Source organism: Balaenoptera ricei, chromosome 10, assembly GCF_028023285.1.
Source record: "Balaenoptera ricei isolate mBalRic1 chromosome 10, mBalRic1.hap2, whole genome shotgun sequence".
NCBI lineage: Eukaryota > Metazoa > Chordata > Mammalia > Artiodactyla > Balaenopteridae > Balaenoptera > Balaenoptera ricei.
In genome coordinates, this window is record NC_082648.1 from 84,449,739 (window position 1) to 84,465,890 (window position 16,152).

The 16,152-nt window shown below is 34.8% G+C and overlaps 1 protein-coding gene across 5 annotated transcripts in view; it reads right to left on the reverse strand.

Annotated features, from left to right (window-relative positions):
* Positions 1–16,152, reverse strand: part of ANKS1B (ankyrin repeat and sterile alpha motif domain containing 1B) — a 1,156,005-nt gene that overhangs the window by 554,764 nt on the left and 585,089 nt on the right. The window lies entirely within an intron of this gene.

Consider the following 16,152-nt stretch of genomic DNA (forward strand, 5'->3'; position numbering starts at 1 on the left):
GAATAGGAAATAGGCAGTCTACCTGAAAAAGAATTCAGAGTAATGACAGTAAAGATGATCCAAAATCTTGGAAATAGAATGAAGAAAATACAAGAAACGTTTAAAAAGGACCTAGAAGGACTAAAGAGCAAACAAACAATGATGAACAACAAAATAAATGATATTAAAAATTCTATAGAAGGAATCAATAGCAGAATAACTGAGGCACAAGACGAATAAGTGACCTGGAAGATAAAATAGTGGAAATAACTACTGCAGAGCAGAATAAAGAAAAAAGAACGAAAAGAATTGAGAACAGTCTCAGAGATCTCTGGGACAACATTAAACATACCAACACTTGAATTATAGGGGTACCAGAAAAGGAAGAGAAAAAGAAAGGGACTGCAAAAATATTTGAAGAGATTATAGTTGAAAACTTCCCTAATATGGGAAAGGAAATAGTTAATCAAGTCCAGGAAGTGCAGAGAGTCCCATACAGGATAAATCCAAGGAGAAACAGGACAAGACACATATTAATCAAACTATCAAAAATTAACTACAAAGAAAAAATATTAAAAGCAGCAAGGGAAAAACAACAAATAACACACAAGGGAATCCCCATAAGGTTAACAGCTGATCTTTCAGCAGAAACTCTGCAAGCCAGAAGGGAGTGGCAGGACATATTTAAAGAGAAGAAGGAGAAAAACCTACAACCAAGATTACTCTACCCAGCAAGGATCTCTTTCAGATTTGACGGAGAAATTAAAACCTTTACAGACAAGCAAAAGCTAAGAGAATTCAGCACCACCAAACCAGCTTTACAACAAATGCTAAAGGAACTTCTCTAGGCAGGAAACACAAGAGAAGGAAAAGACCTACAATAACAAACCCAAAACAATTAAGAAAATGGTAATAGGAACATACATATCAATAATTACCTTAAATGTAAATGGATTAAATGCTCCAACCAAAAGACACAGACTGGCTGAATGGATACAAAAACAAGATTTGTATATATGCTGTCTACAAGAGACCCACTTCAGACCTAGGGACACATACAGACTGAAAGTGAGGTGATGGAAAAAGATATTCCATGCAAATGGAAATCAAAAGAAAGCTGGAGTAGCAATTCACATATCAGACAAAATAGACTTTAAAATAAAGACTACTACAAGAGACAAAGAAGGACACTACATAATGATCAAGGGATCAGTCCAAGAAGAAGATGGAACAATTGTAAATATTTATGCACCCAAGATAAGAGCACCTCAATACATAAGGCAAATGCTAACAGCCATAAAAGGGGAAATCGACAGTAACGCAATCATAGTAGGGGACTTTAACACCCCACTTTCACCAATGGACAGATCATCAAAAATGAAAATAAATAAGCAAACACAAGCTTTAAATGATACATTAAACAAGATGGACTTAATTGATATTTATAGGACATTCCATCCAAAACCAACAGAATACACTTTCTTCTCAAGTGTTCATGGAACATTCTCCAGGAGAGATCATATCTTGGGTCACAAATCAAGCCTTGGTAAATTTAAGAAAATTGAAATCGTATCAAATATCTTTTCTGACTACAATGCTATGAGACTAGATATCAATTGCGAGAAAAAATCTGTAAAAAATACAACACATGGAGGCCAAACAATACACTACAAAATAACCAAGAGATCACTGAAGAAATCAAAGAGGAAATCAAAAAATATCTAGAAACAAATGACAATGAAAACACGACTACCCAAAACGTATGGGATGCAGCTAAAGCAGTTCTAACATGGAAGTTTATAGCAATACAATCTAACCTCAAGAAACAAGAAACATCTCAAATAAACAACCTAGTCTTACACCTAAATCAATCAGAGAAAGAAGAACAGAAAAACCCCAAAGTTAGCAGAAGGAAAAAATCATAAAGATCAGATGAGAAATAGAGGAAAAAAGAAATAGAGGAAACAATAGCAAAGATCAATAAAACTAAGAGCTTGTTGTTTGAGAAGATAAACAAAATTGATAAACCATTAGCCAGACTCATCAAGAAAAAAAGTGAGAAGACTCAAATCAATAGAATTAGAAATGAAAAAGGAGAAGTAACAACTGACACTGCAGAAATACAAAGTATCATGAGAGATTACTACAAGCAACTCTATGCCAATAAAATGGCCAACCTGGAAGAAATGGACAAATTCTTAGAAAAGCACAACCTTCCAAGACTGACCCAGGAAGAAACAGAAAATATGAACAGACCAATTACAAGCACTGAAATTGAAACTGTGATTAAACTTCTTCCACAAAACTAAAGCTCAGGACCAGATGGCTTCACAGGTGAATTCTATCAAACATTTAGAGGAGAGCTAACACCTGTCCTTCTCAAACTCTTCCAAAATATAGCAGAGGGAGGACACTCCCCAGCTCATTTTATGAGGCCACCATCACCCTGATACACAAACCAGACAAAGATGTCACAAAGAAAGAAAACCACAGGCCAATATCACTGATGAACATAGATGCAAAAATCCTCAACAAAATACTAGCAAACAGAATCCAACAGCACATTAAAAGGATCATACACCATGATCAAGTGGGGTTTATGCCAGCAATGCAAGGATTCTTCAATATACGCAAAACAATCAATGTGATACAACATATTTACAAATTGAAGGAGAAAAACCATATGATCATCTCAATAGATGCAGAAAAAGTTTTCAACAAAATTCAACACCCATTTATGATAAAAACACTCCAGAAAGTAGGCATAGAAGGAACTTACCTCAACATAATAAAGGCCATATATGACAAACCCACAGCCAACATCGTCCTCAATGGTGAAAAACTGAAACCATTTCCACTAAGATCAGGAACAAGACTAGGTTGCCCACTCTCACCACTATTATTCAACATAGTTTTGGAAGTTTTAGCCACAGCAATCAGAGAAGAAAAAGAAATAAAAGGAATCCAAATTGGAAAGGAAGAAGTAAAACTGTCACTGTTTGCAGATGACATCATACTATACATAGAGAATCCTAAAAATGCCACCAGAAAACTACTAGAGCTAATCAATGAATTTGGTAAAGTAGCAGGATACAAAATTAATGCACAGAAATCTCTTGCATTCCTATACACTGATGATGAAAAATCTGAAAGAGAAATTAAAGAAACACTCCCATTTACCATTGCAACAAAAAGAATAAAATACCTAGGAATAAACCTACGTAAGGAGACAAAAGACCTGTATGCAGAAAACTATAAGACACTGATGAAAGAAATTAAAGATGATACAAACAGATGGAGAGATATACCATGTTCTTGGACTGGAAGAATCAACATTGTGAAAATGACTATACTGCCCAAAGCAATCTACAGATTCAATGCAATCTCTATCAAATTACCAAGGGCATTTTTCACAGAACTAAAAAAATGTCACAAGTTGTGTGGAAACACAAAAGACCCCGAATAGCCAGAGCAATCCTGAGAAAGAACGGAGCTGGAGGAATCAGATACTATACTACAAAGCTACAGTAATCAAGACAGTGTGGTACTGGCACAAAAACAGAAACATAGATCAATGGAACAGGATAGAAAGCCCAAAGATAAACCCACGCACATATGGTCACCTTATTTTTGATAAAGGAGCCAGGAATATACAATGGAGAAACGATAGCTGCTTCAGTAAGTGGTGCTGGGAAAACTGGACAGCTACATGTAAAAGAATGAAATTAGAACACTTCCTAACACCATACACAAAAATAAACTCAAAATGGATTAAAGACCTAAATGTAAGGGCAGACACCATCAAACTCTTAGAGGAAAACATAGGCAGAACACTCTATGACATAAATCACAGCAAGATCCTTTTTGACCCACCTCCTAGAGAAATGGAAATAAAAACAAAAATAAACAAATGGGACCTAATGAAACTTAAAAGCTTTTGCACAGCAAAGGAAACCATAAACAACATGAAAAGACAACCCTCAGAATGGGAGAAAACATTTGCAAGCGAAGCAACTGGCAAAGGATTAATCTCCAAAATATACAAGCAGCTCATTCAGCTCAATATCAAAAAAACAAACAACCCAATCCAAAAATGGGAAGAAGACCTAAATAGACATTTCTCCAAAGAAGATATACAGATTGCCAAGAAACACATGAAAGAATGCTCAACATCACTAATCATTAGAGAAATGCAAATCAAAACTACAATGAGGTATCACCTCACACCAATCAGAATGGCCATCATCAAAAAATCTACAAACAATAAATGCTGGAGATGGTGTGGAGAAAAGGGAACCCTCTTGCACTGTTGGTGGGAATGTAAATTGATACAGCCACTATGGAGAACAGTGGTATGGAGGTTCCTTAAAAAAACCAGAAATAGAACTACCATACGACCCAGCAATCCCACTACTGGGCATATACCCTGTCAAAAGCATGATTCAAAAAAAGTCATGTACCACAATGTTCATCACAGCACTATTTACAATAGCCAGGACATGGAAGCAGCCTAAGTGACCATCGACAGATGAATGGATAAAGAAGATGTGGCACATATATACAATGGAATATTACTCAGCCATAAAAAGAAATGAAATTGAGTTATTTGTAGTGAGGTGGATGGACCTAGAGTCTGTCATACAGAGTGAAGTAAATCAGAAGGAAAAAAACAAATACGGTATGCTAACACATATATATGGAATCTAAAAAAAAAAAAAAAAAAAAAGGTCATGAAGAACCTGGGGCAAGACGGGAATAAAGACGCAGACCTACTAGAGAATGGACTTGAGCATACGGGGAGGGGGAAGGGTAAGCTGGGACAAAGTGAGAGAGTGGCATGGACATATATACACTACCAAATGTAAAATAGATAGTTCGTGGGAAGCAGCCGCATAGCACAGGGAGATCAGCTCAGTGCTTTGTGACCACCTATAGGGGTGGGATATGGAGGGTGGGAGGGAGACGCAAGAGGGAAGAGATACGGGGATATATGTATATGTATAACTGATTCACTTTGTTATAAAGCAGAAACTAACACACCATTGTAGAGGAATTATACTCCAATAAAGATGTTAAAAAAAAAAGAATGCTCTGATTTGTTCCTTAATATATTTTTAATCAAATACAAAAAAATCAAATTGCCCTATTTCTGTCAAAAGAAAAATGCAATTATATTCCATTTCTTAACATAGGAAGAATCCTCAAAATTACTCTACCCCTATGTAATACACGTTTTCAAACTTTTCAGATTTACATTATTAAACATTCCAAAGTAATGGTTGAAATCATGTATTAATTTATATGTGTATCTTTTAAGTCTATAAATGAAATATCTGGCTGTTCAAACACATTCAGTGAGCAGGAGCTATATTCAATGAAGAAAATTAAGTAGCCTTCCAGACCCTTCAGGAATATGTTGAATATCTCATGATTCATAATTGTTTTAAAGTAGATGGTTTATTTCTTAATTATTTGAAGTGTTATCATAGACATATACATGAACCTCAAATACTGTCCCTGACATTCATGAAATGGTCTTAAAATTACTTTTCCTTTTCTCATCTGCTTCTCTCCCAGGTCAATGGGTAGAGCATAAAGCCTCCAATGTAAGGCTTGTATCTGTCCTCTGAATCTCACAGCCTTTTGCCTACTCTGGGATTTCACGTAATCAATGATTAGTTTCTTCCCAGTATCTGCAAACTTTTCCTCTAAACAAACTAGTAGTTCTTTCCCGTCAACATATAATCATGTTCAATTTTCACTCGTGGTAAAAATAGACAAAAACAAATAATAAAATAATCCCTCAAAAATGTCTCCCTTGATCTGTAATCCTTCTTTTCTCTTTTCCTTCATATCAAAGATTTTTATGGAGTAGTTGGTGTTTACTGGCTCCTCTTTCTCACCTCTCTTTCACGCTTTAACTACCTTGTAGCTTCTGCCCCTATGCTCCAATGAAACAGCTACTGAAATCATCACCAGTGACTGCTTAATTGCCATACTCAGCGGGCACTTTTCAGGTCTTTTTGGATTGACCTCTAGGCAGCATTTGATATTATTAACCAGATACTTCTTGAAGCTGATGGCACCATAAGGAAAAATAAGCCAGGCTTCCAGAATTACCACATGGAAGGGTGCCCACTTTACACTCAATTGAACTATTTTATGTGTGCAAGAAATAAACTTACATTTGTTAAGCCATGGGATTTATGAATTGTTCTGCCACCTAGTGTTATTTACCCTGACAAACACATGAATCTTATTAGGTCATTCCTTATCTGATCTCCCTGATTAGCCTCAACTGTCAGCAATCTCTCTATGAACTCTATACCCCGGCTACACAAAATATTTTGCATGTATGTGTGTATGTGTGTGTACTATTGCTCATGTTATTCTTAATCCCTTTCTGTCTATTATCTGTTGACATGCTTATTCTTTTAGCGTCATTTATAGCCTCTGAAAAAACTTCCGTTTCTGACAAGCATAGTTACTCCCATTGTACCTCATATACTCTGTGCTATGAACTGCATGTTTGTGTCTCCCCAAAATTCATATATTGAAACCTATTCCCTTGATATGATAGTATTTAGAGGTAGGGAGGTGATTAGGTTATGAGGATGGAGTCCTCATGAGTGGAATTAGCACCCTTATAATAGAGATCACAGACAGCTCCCTCACCCCTTCTGCTACGTGAGGTCACAGTAAAAAGAGGGTAGTTTATGAACTAGAAACAGGCCCTCACCAGACACCAAATCTGTGGCACCTTGATCTTCGACTTCCTAGTCTCCAGAACTGTGAGTAAGAAATTTGGTTATAAGCCCCCCTTATAGCAACCTGAGCTAAGACACCCTTCTATTGTAACACCCATAATATTGCACCATAATTATTTTCTGTCCCCAACTAAACATTTTGAGGGCAGACACCATGTATTTACAGTGGCGTTACCACTGCCTAGCATTATCTCTGCCACTTAATAAGATGCTCTTAGGTTTGTGGAATATATGAATTATAAGAATTGCAGGTACACTTTGTTAAATGAGGTTCGAATAATAAATGCTCGACCCTTAAATGAAATTTTATAAGAACATTAGATTCTGGCAAAGACAAACACATTCATGGTTTTATATTTTTCTTTCCTTTAGTTAAACCCTTGCTATTAAAGATTTATAGCTTTCTAAAAAATAAATTCTTACCAACCACTGGTTTTAAAGGTTAGGTTGGGCAACAACTACATGAATTAAATATACCCTTTGTATCTAATTTCCTTAGAGGTGATTTTCTATGCACAATAAATTTATCTTTTGCAAATAATATTTGCTTATGATCAGTCACATTTTTTTATTTCAAATGTATTAATATTTTAATTAGCTATAAGCAATAGGAAAGAGATTTATCCAGTCTGCTGTGCAAGTGCTAATTTGATTTTAAAAAACAACTAAGAGCACTAATTTTGTTGTCAATTTCATATTCTTATAATTACCTCTTAAATAGGCACCACTTTTCTCATGGTAATCACTGCTGTTTTCAAATGGCTTAAAAAGAAGAAAAACATTTAGGCTAATTCTTAGAACAGATGAAGCTATTTATTTTGACATTTATCGGCTGTGGACCATGTCCTTTCCAATTCTGAAAAAGACAACCTGGAAACTTCTGTGTTTAGAACAAATAATTTTAATAATTTTAGGGTGATTAAAAGTGGAAACACTTTTAGGTGTCAAATAAGATGATCCTAATTCATCTTATCTCAAAGGTACTGGCCACTGACATTGGTTGGGGTACTGTTAAATAGTTACTGTGCCAATTGCTCAATAAAGGAGTCTGAGGAGTCAGATGGGCAAGATCTAGGGACCTAAGGAATAACTCTTCTCTTTCTCTCCAGGAGGAGATGTAGGGTACTTCTTTTAGGCAAGGTCATAGTAATTGGAAGGAAGACAAAGTTTATGAAGTAGGTTGTAATGCAGGAGGATACTTTAAAGGAACAATGGAAAATTGTGTTAATATAGTTTATGAGGTAGAGATTCAGGTTGCTAAATATATATATAAAGAGAACAGAAGAATATAAAGATTCTAAACTGTGTCAGAAGGAATCATGGAACTTGAACAGTATAAAGGACTTTAGAGAGACATCATTTTAGCTCAAACCTTTCATTTTAAAGAGGAGGAAACTGATCCTTAAAAAGGTTAAATCACTTGACCCAGGTTGCACAGAGAGTTAGTGAAAATAGTGTCTGTGGGTTCCTATGGTGGGGATGGGGAAGAACATAAAAGGGAAGAAAGGAAGTGGGTCTCTTTTCATTCTGATCCAGAAACGCAAATCCTTTAAAAGGGTATGCAGACCTTTTTAAAAAACATTACCTGCTGAGCTGAACCAAATGCTGTGGTTGGTACCCAGGCTAGGCCAGAAAAAAGTGCTTTGTAAAATTTCTTTTTGTGTATGGATAACCTTCATAAAATTAGTTCATGCTTGTTTTTAAATTAATTCACATCTGGCTGGAGATGACCTAAGAGTTATATGGGGTTTGTGAAATTGGGTTGCTGGCATTATTTTGGGGGATCATTCTGCCTAACTTGGCTTGGAGAACATTTTTCTGCCACTGCCTTGGATACCTCATGCTACATAATTCAGTTTTAATAAATACATATCTTATAATGTTATTGAGAAGTAATGCTTAAAACAAAAGCACAAATAAGAATGACATAAATATCAAACATTCTGGTGAATATCTGGAAGAGAATCTGTGCTATGAGAATAGCTTACTCAGGCAGAGAAACACTGAAAGACTTAAGGAAAACCAAACAACTGAGTTTTGCCATAAAAACTTTCTTGCAGCCACCAAAAAATTCTTCTTTGTCTTTAGTGACTGTGATGAAACTATGCTATAACCTACTTTCTTATTTCCATTATCTCTTGTAATCTGTGTTTCATATAAAACAAAGTGATAGATTATTAAGAAATCAAGATACCTATCTTGACAGGACACTTGTGTCAGGCAAAAGACTCATCTGAAGATAAAAGTCACACCATTTATAAAAACCTTAGAGACATCTGACCGATCCATTAATTATTCACTCAAAAGATTAAACATCCAGAGATTGAGTTCCTCAACCCTCATTGGCAATTTTTTTTGGCATATTGGTCCCCTAAATTTCTCTTGATGTTTATGAAAGCTATTTCTCTTAAGAATCTAGGTTTTTTTCTAAGTAACTTAGAGTCTGTTAGAGCTATAGCTAAAGATTCTCAATAATTCTTAAAAACTTACTTCATGATACATTCCTATGAGATTTGACCTTGTAATTTGCTTCATATTGTAATTCAAATTGTAACCTGACTATCAATCCCAAACAGAGGTCTTATCCCTTCAAGTCCAATGTATATAAAACTAAACCACATGACCCAAGCCCAGGTTACTTTCCTCCTAACTGGAATTTTTGCTTCTCTTCAGTATAAATCTTACAAGGATGCCAGACCAATCTCAAGTGAGGCAGCACATTTGGTCTTTAGAGTCAGATGGATATGGTTGAAATGCTAGCTTCACTACATTTTATTGTGAACTGTTGGGTGAACCTCTTATTTCCCTTAAGTCTCAGTTTCCTAATCTGCAAAACTGAGATAATACCAATCTCATAAATTTATGGAGGAGAATAAATCCATCTATTGCTTATAAAAATCCTGGCATACAGTAGGCACATAATAAATGGTAGTGAATGTAACTATCATCACCTTCTAATACAGTGCTTTCTCGTGTCATCTCATACTTAAAAATCTACACTGAGTCCCTCTGGTCATATGGAATTAAATTTAATCTCTTCCCCCATTCTGCTTTTAGTGCTTTCTATATTCTGGCCCAATTTTATCTCCTTTCCCAGGATCCAGAGCATAAACCATAACTTTGATCAGTCTAGTTTCCTTGTGATCTCTTTCACTCAGCATGTCAATGCCTGGATGTTGTCATTGTTCTTTTCTTTCACTTTGCTTGCTATATCATCCATCTTTATACCAGGACATACCCATTTTGTAAGCTTTCGGCTCAGGTCCAATCCACTTCCTCTATGCAAGATTCCCTTGATGACACTAGCCTGTTGCTTTCTTCTCTAGCTCCTAGTGCCAGCTCTCAGAGTAACTGGGAAAAGGATGGAATTTGTCTATAATATACTCTCATTTTCCCTATTATAGCCTGCTCTTCTTTGTATATAATCCTACCACTTTGGGCAACTATTTTACATTGTTATAGAGACTACTTGTTGAATACTAAAGTAATTTTCTTTTCCATTGAAGCTACTAGGATTATTATCCAAAGAATGGATGAATTTACATTTAGGCAGATTATACTGATTTCAGCTAAGCTCCTTATTGGCACACGGGGTTCTCTTCTGCTTCATGCAAGATAAAAGAAGTATCACAAATCTCCTATGAACTAAACAGTAATTATAAGTTAAATAATAGCACAATATGATATACTATATCCAGAGAGTATTAATAAATGGATCTATACAACCAGGAAGGATATAGTAATATACCACAGGGGTCTGATATGAGTCTTAGACCTTTCCTGTTCATTAGGGACAGCATGGAATAGTGTAGCAATTCTCAAATACAGATTCCTCGGTTCCACTCAGGACCTAATGAATCAGACATTCTTGGGTAAAGCCTTGGAAACATATAATTGTTTTTCATGTGATTTCTAATGTACTAGGAACCATAAATATAATGGTGAAAGCATGTGCTTCAAAAATCAAAGATGTAGATTCAAAGTTTGTCTCTTTCTCTTTCTTTGAATGTGATGTTGAACTTCTCTGAGCCTCAACATTTCTTCATGGTGAGCATTAAGTGAGGTGATGTATGTATAGTGTCTGTCATATACTAGATACTCATTAAATAGGAACCATACATCTCTAATTTAGATGAATACCCAAAAGAAATGCTTATCAAATCTATGGTTATCACAGCATTGAGAAAGAGAGCTAATACAACAAATGCCAAAATGATGTTGTGTCCTGGGCCAAATACCCACAATATTAACATGAGTAAGATTAAACGGTGGATTTAGGTTGCAAGATCAATCACACAAGTAAAGAATAGGGGACCTGTGAGTTAACAACTGTTGACAGAAAAAAAAAAAACAAAACTCAAGTTTTTGTTGATTTCAAGTAGAGTAAAAGATAAGTATATGATTCAAACACTTTTTGGGATAGGGAATTAAGAAGTTGGGAAGGTACTAGCATATCCAATAATCTTTATTTCTTCTACCACTCCTAGTACAATAGTTTGTAGAAAAAAACTCAAAGGCATTTTGAACAAATAATAATGTGTGATACCAATAAAATATTAATCTGATCTTTGGCTGTCTTACTTATTAATAACAGTATGATATCTAATATTATTATGTACTTATTATATGCAATATAATATGTTAAAATTTTTTACAAGTGTTATTTCCTTTAATTGATAAACTTATCCCCAAATCTTTGTAGATAACCATTCTTTGAATCTCCACTTTAAACCCAGTCCATCCCAGGCCTAAGCCCATGGAATTTCTACATCATCACAATGACTCCCACGAAATAAGGTAAATGTGCTTCAGGATTCATAATTAGTAACTGCAGATTAGAATAGTGCTAGAATTATTTCCTTAGTTTTAATGCAAATTTCTCTGTGTAATTCCTTTTAATAATTACTTCAGATCTGCATTTGCAGTTGTATTTACTTATTTTTCCTGGGACAAACTTATTCCTTAAGGAAAGTTTGGGTTCATTCTGCTGTTTTTAAGTTGTCCTTTGAATAAAAGGTGAGTAATACTGATTTGAGAGAATCATATTAATTAGAATTAGATAAGCACCACTGCCCTGCAAAAAAGGAGCTCACTTCTATTTGTTTGGCTTTCTGATTTGGTGGCCTGTATATGGAGATTTTGATTTTATTTCTTATTTGCATATATCATTTTGTCTTCTGATAGTTTTACCCCTGTTAATAACTTTTTTGCTAATAGCTCTGCTTTCATGCTGTTTATCATTGCAGAGGGAATATTTTTCTTTAATACCTTACATTTCTTCCTTCCCTGATTTAGAGATATTTATCCAGCTTACACCACGTACTTGCTCATTTGGAATTTTATATGCTTTGAGGAGACTTTCTTTATATCACCTTTTCCATATTTGAATAATTATCATACTTGACTTCTATAATAAACATACCCATTGTAGTATTTTAATTATATCCTTTACTGTTTTTTTTTTTAGTTAAGAGAAGAGGAGGGAAATTATAATAAAATTATTGAAATTCACAAAATCCAGGTATATCAGTCAGAGTTCAACTGGGAGACAGCAACTACTATACAAGAATCTGAACAGGAAAATTTTAATATGTAAAGAACAGAGGATTGGCATATTGAAGGGTTGGCTAGTAGAGTAAAGGGAGCTCTAAAGAATATAGGAATAGCAGATAAGGAGCAGCCACTACCTTAGGGCTAAGATAGAGTACTTGAAGATGTCCCCTATCCCTAAGACTGATCCAGACCTATCAGGGAATAGCCATGTCTCACTGAATGGCAAGGCAGTGATTAGGGTGCCATGCCACAGTAAGTTGCTAAAGATCAGCCTGCCAGAACTTGCTGGAAATCTGCTCTCTAGAAGGCCAAGGAAAACTGTTCATTGGAAGGTGCCTTGCTGGAGTCACTCTGCCATGAAACTGCCCAAGGTGGGCACTGCGATAAACTGCAGGCTGGCGGGTGCTGCTGACCACCATGCACTGCAGGGACCTGATGCTGGAGAAGTTGCTCACACTGCAGGAGCCTGCTGAGCAAGCACACCAGAACCAGGAAGCAGAACCCCCTTTCTCCTATTATGTGTCTCCAATGCCCTCAACTGTGCAGGCTGGCAAAAGAAAAATATTTAAAGGGTTCATCTCTATTTCTGAAGGGCAGGCAATGGGGTAAAAATTTGTAGCTGAGAGACAATAAATTGATACTTGCTATACCAGGTAACTTGTTTCTAACAAGAATTTCAGGGGATCATCTGGTTAAATTTCCTGTCTTCCAGCAGATTGATGTCTAAGCCATCTAAGACATATGGTTGTTAATTCTGTTTAAACACCAGTTCCCTTTAGAACCTGCTTCACTCTAAAAACCTAAGTCAGTTAAATCTATATATGTTCACTAGAGAGAATTATGGAAATACCTAGAAGTGTAACAAAGAAAATTAAAATAATCTACAATTCCAGAAGTTAGAGAAAACTACTGCTAGCATTTTAAGGTGGATATTTTTCTAGACTTTCTTTTTCCCATTCATTTATTCATTCAATTAAAACTTAGTATTTATTATGTCCAGGTAAAGTGATAATTGTTAGGTTTACAGGGGTAAACCAATCAAGCATCATGTCATCAACTCAGAATCTAGTGAGGGAAACAAATGTTAAATGAATATGTATATATAAATGTGAATTATATATAGAATTTGTGAATACATAAATATGTATAGTGCTCATATCTATGTATAACACTTTTTAATAGCAAAATTGGATTCATTTTATCTATGTTGATTTAGCTAAAATTATAAATGTTTCCCATATCACCAAAAGCTTTTCTAAAATGTCATTTTTTATCATGGCTGAATAAAATTCTATTATTTAAATATAGCTTTATTTCTTCAACTCTTTTTCTATTTTTGGACAACTTTTTAGCATCATAAACAATGTACTCTTCGTTATAACGATCCTCACACAGCGGTTAACAGTGTGGATGTAACCATACTCCTGGGTTTAAATCCCATCTTCAGCATGGGCTGAGTGACTTTGAGAAAAATCACTTGACCTCTCGTTCTTCAATAATACTATAATAGCACCTACCTTATCAGGTTGTTGGAAGGATACAACACAGTATATGGAAAGCACCTAGAACAGTGCCTGAAAACTTAAGCTATTTAAATACTAGCTATTATACTTACATCTGTTTATGTGTTTGTACATCCCCCTTAGATGCATGTGCCTTGTTTTGTTTACCATTATATCCCGAGCATCTAACACAGTGTCTTATCCATAGTTTGGATTTAATAAATATTTATTTAATGAATTACATGATAAAAACCCTCTATTTACAAACAAAATCTTTGGTTATGATAGGATGAATTCCTAAATGTGGAATTGCTAGTTTAAAGATTATGAACATTTTTAAGATTTTGATACTTGCTAAATCACATTCCAGAGAAGTATCAATTCACATTCTAACCACTGTCCATGATAAGAATGCATTTCTTAGCCTACTCCTATCAGCATTTATTAGTATAAGTTTTAATTTTTTTTCTAATTTTTAATATACAGTAATCCCTCAGTATGCATGGGTTTGGTTCTAGGACCCCCTGCAGAGACCAAAATCCATGGATGCTCAGGTCTCCTGTATAAAATAGCATAGTGTTTGCATATAACCTATGCACATCCTCCTATATACTTTAAAAATACCTAATACAATGTAAATACTATGTATAGAGTTGCCTGCATGCGGCAAATTCAAGTTTTGCTTTCTGCAACTTTCTGGAATTTTTTTTGAATATTTTCCACCTGCAGTTGGTTGAATCTGTGGATGCGGGACCCATGGATACAGGGGATAACTGTACTATATTATATTATGTTGCTGCTTTAATTTGTGCTTATTTAATTACTAGTGAGGTGGAACAAGTTTGTCCAATTGAATATATTCTTCAAAGTGTCTATTTTTTTACCCAATTTTATAATGACATAGAGATGTTTTTCTTACTGATTTTTAAGAAATCTTTTTATTGTTAAGATAGTAAACATTTGTTAATTTTTTTGGTATAACATCTGCCTCTTAATTTTAGTATGCTGCTTAATTTTTATGTAGTCTTAACATATTGATCATTTTATTTGTGATTAACTTCACTTCTTTTATTACTAGAAATTCTCCATGTAGAAGTCAAAAACATCATCCATACTTTATTCAGTGTTGAACATAAGCCTTAGATCCAATGGGATCTAATTTACCCCCCTAAAGAGTGACTATTCTCAATATTATTTGTACAATAATTCATCCTTCCCATGCCATGTTGATACTTTCTTTATAAAATATTATGTTTTTATATTTAGTAACATCTTTGCATTCTATCTATTAAGTTCCACGGATTTCTACATTCTACTAGTACTACAATTTTTTAAGTGGTAACAGTAATTCATTATGGTTTTATATTTAGTAAGGTCTTTGAATTCTATTAAGTTCCATGAATTTCTAGACTCTGCTAGTACCACAGTTTTTTAATGTGGTAAGTTTGATTCATTCTAATACCTTGTAGGGAAAGTTCCTGACTCCCACCATGCACATGAACATGTGCACACATCACACTTCATTCATTCAGCAAACATTTTGGATTACTGTATATGTAGCCAGGAGTTGTGCCAGATACCACAAATAGAACTGCTGATAAAATTGACATGGTCCCTCTTCTATGAAGTTAAACGAGTGTACTAGATGGGACTAGACAAGCGAGCAGCAATTATATTATAGACAATCGTAGGGCAGATACAGGGTGCTATGAGCCACTACTGGTCCAGACTTGGGGAAGAAAGAAAAGCTTACCAAAGATAATGAAATGAAAACTAAAATCTAAAGGGTGTGAGGTGTGAAGAGGAATTAGCCAGGCAAGTTGATCTCTCTACTCCCCTATTCTTTTTAAAAGTTTTCTTAAATATATTTCATTTTTTATTCATTCAAGATGTTTTGATGATCCAGTTTCTTATTTTGTTTTGGAGTCTAAGGATAAAATGTCTCTCTGTTATCCAACTTTATGCATTTCCTCTACAATTCAGGGGCTTGAAATGAACTAATCTACTACTTTTATGTATGGTATTTACTGTTAATATACATGGTCACTTCCCCTTTCATATCTTTCTCTTCTTGTTGTATTTAACTTAGAGTTCAATTCAGGTAGATAGTCTAGCACTCCTCACTATTCCCCAGAGTCTATTACTTGATTTCTGTGTGACTTTCATAAAATCACTATTACTTTTTAAAAGATGGAAAAAATATTTGTAGTGAAGTGTGTCAAGAGCATGAAAATTAAGCTTATCAAAATGACACAATTAGTATTTATATAGGAATTCTGAAGTTTACGAAAATGCTTTCTTACTATTAAAAGAGATACAAAAAAGGTTTTTAAATAAATGCTTTCCTTATA